We start from the raw sequence: 2,686 nt of genomic DNA, 5'->3' as shown, positions 1-2,686 counted from the left end.
AGCTTTTTTTTTAATGCATGAAATAAAATATATATTTTTTAATTTTTAAATTATTGATTTTTTTAATCAATTATTAAATTTTTAATAAAAAATGGACATAATTAAATCATGAGTAATTCGAATCTATTCAATTCGAATTACTATGTGCAGCGTGTGTGAGTGTAATTCGAATCAACATGATTCGAATTAGTGTGTGTACACGTTTTGTTCATAATTCGAATCAAGATGATTCGAATTATGTGTGAATAGAGTTCGAATGAACCTGATTCGAACTATATAGTAATGTGCGTTTGGTGGATTCATGAACCAATTTTTCATTTGGCTTATTTGTGTAAAATTTCATTCTCCTTGGCTTATTATAGTGTTTTACCCTAAATAACTAATTAGATTATTATTATTATTTTATTATTATTGTTGTTGTTAACTACCAATTTGATACTAAAAAGATTTAACCGCTAACAAAAAAGTCCCTGAAAGAGATTATCGACAAAATAACTCATGAATGATTTAAAAATATGAAAAAATAACTAAAAATTATTATATTTTTGTAAATGACTAAAAACTTTTGTATTTAGCAAATCGCTTATCCATTTGATTTGAATTTGTGTGCTAATATTTGAATAAATATTTTGAAGGTAAACAAGTAGATTCAAAACAAAATTTAATCTCTAGATTTTTTTATTTTTTAAAAAAATGATAATTCACAATAATTTTTTTTTAAATCTTGTGACGTAAAATTACCACATTTTAAGGATTAAAAAATCTTATTTTTTAATAATGAATACAAAAATTTGCATCAAAATTTGATTTATAAATTTTTTTAAAAAGAAGTTTATTCTATATTATTATTATTATTATTATTATTATTATTTTAATTGAATAGAGTTATAATTTTTTATCTGAATTGATTAGATCTATATAACACTAATTTTTTCTCTTTCTATTGTTATTAAATAATATAAGTTTTACGCACATAATTTTTTTTAAATGTTGACACAAACACATTATGTAATAAAAGCATTATGTAAATTCATATATATATTTATTGGTTTAATGGGATCCACACCTCTACATGTAGATCCATCATTATTTAAATATTTATTGAAAAGGAGACAATGCTGTAAAAGTAAGAGCACAAATTTAACATGGATAATAACAAATACAATCTTCTATCGCATTGCAATGACCAGATGCTCGCCCTCCATGTATTCTCCTGCAGTCGCTGTTGCATGTGTTTTCTATACAGCCTCCTTCACTCTGTGTTTGTTGACACTCTCTTGCCTCTGATACTTTCAACAACCTTCCATTGTCTATGCATATTTTCACATCATCAACCATATAAAACCATTAGTACTTTGTTGTAAAAATTTAACTATCGTTAAAGAATATGTTTGATTTGAGTTTTTTATTTTCTATTTTTAAAATTTTGTAAAAAAAAAAATACAAAAATAAGATTTTATTATTTTGGTTATTTTCTCTTATTCCATCATAAAATCTTTAAAAGAGAGAATATTAAAAATAAAAATACAAATAAAAAACATCTTTAGTGTTTAATTATTTGGTTTGAAAAAATATTTTTTTGTTTTTATTTTTAATATTTTTAGCTTTAGGATTTTATCGAAGAAAAATTGAAAATAATAAAATTTTATAAGTAAATAAACATAAATCAGTTTCCAATTATTTTTAACAATATAAAAAATCATTCTTCTTTTTAACAATAAAATAAATTATAAGGCAAATAGTCTTATTTTCGTGCAACAGAATAAGAAAAATTAAACTTTATTATTTATTAGATAATTAAAACATACCGATGTCAATGGAGAAAATAAAGAGAACGATCAGAACATAAGCAAAGGCTTTCATCTTAATTCTTATTAGCTTGAGCAGCCTTCACTCTTCAAGTTTGCCTTGTTAGGTACATGAAACAACTTATACATGTCTATCCATATATATATGCCTTTGATGGCATGGAAGAATGCTAGAGTCCGTTATTAGAATAAAGTAAATAAAGAAATTGAGATGATGGTTAAGTGATGACAAAAAATAACAAATTTTGATGATTTTTAATATTTTTTATTTATTATAATATATTAAAATTAATTACATTTTACTAGAATAAGAGGAGGGTACTTCTTGTTATGGTACCTAATTAATTTTGTAATTATTTCATTATTAAAGTCAAACCATATAATTACTATTTTTAATAACGATAATATTAAAGAGATAAAAAAAAGTCAGAATTCGTTTTATTTATTATTTATTAATTGTTATAATAATTAATAAATAATAAATAAGATAAATTCTAATTATTTTTAACTATTTTTTTTGTTGTCAAACATTTTTGTTTTAATAAAAATTAAAATTTTAAGAGGTTAATAAGTAGAATTTAATTTTAATAAATTGATAATATAAATGAAATTTACATATATATTTAATTACGTATTACTATATTAGCAACAATAATTATTTTTAACAATTAATATCTGAATGGTCATTTAAAAGAATAAATATATAATTGAACGATAGTAAAAAATAGTTTACACTAACAATATATCAAAATTATTAAATTCTTAATAAGTATCCTAAAGACATAAATTAAGATGAAAAAAAAATCTCTAAAATAAAAAAATTATAAAACGATAAAATAATGAATTAATTACTATATATTCAATTTGTAATTTTAATT

At 21.1% G+C, this 2,686-nt stretch overlaps 1 long non-coding RNA gene across 1 annotated transcript; it reads right to left on the bottom strand.

The window, feature by feature from the left end:
• Positions 1–1,004: 1,004 nt before the first annotated feature.
• On the bottom strand, positions 1,005–1,956 carry LOC107485679 (uncharacterized). Its single transcript, XR_001591531.3, has 2 exons — positions 1,809–1,956; positions 1,005–1,310 (listed from the first exon to the last, which is right to left on the bottom strand). It is a non-coding gene; the product is annotated as an uncharacterized LOC107485679 (long non-coding RNA).
• Between the last annotated feature and the right edge of the window lie 730 nt (positions 1,957–2,686).

Source organism: Arachis duranensis, chromosome 4, assembly GCF_000817695.3.
Source record: "Arachis duranensis cultivar V14167 chromosome 4, aradu.V14167.gnm2.J7QH, whole genome shotgun sequence".
NCBI lineage: Eukaryota > Viridiplantae > Streptophyta > Magnoliopsida > Fabales > Fabaceae > Arachis > Arachis duranensis.
This window is presented reverse-complemented; position numbering and strand designations above follow the sequence as displayed.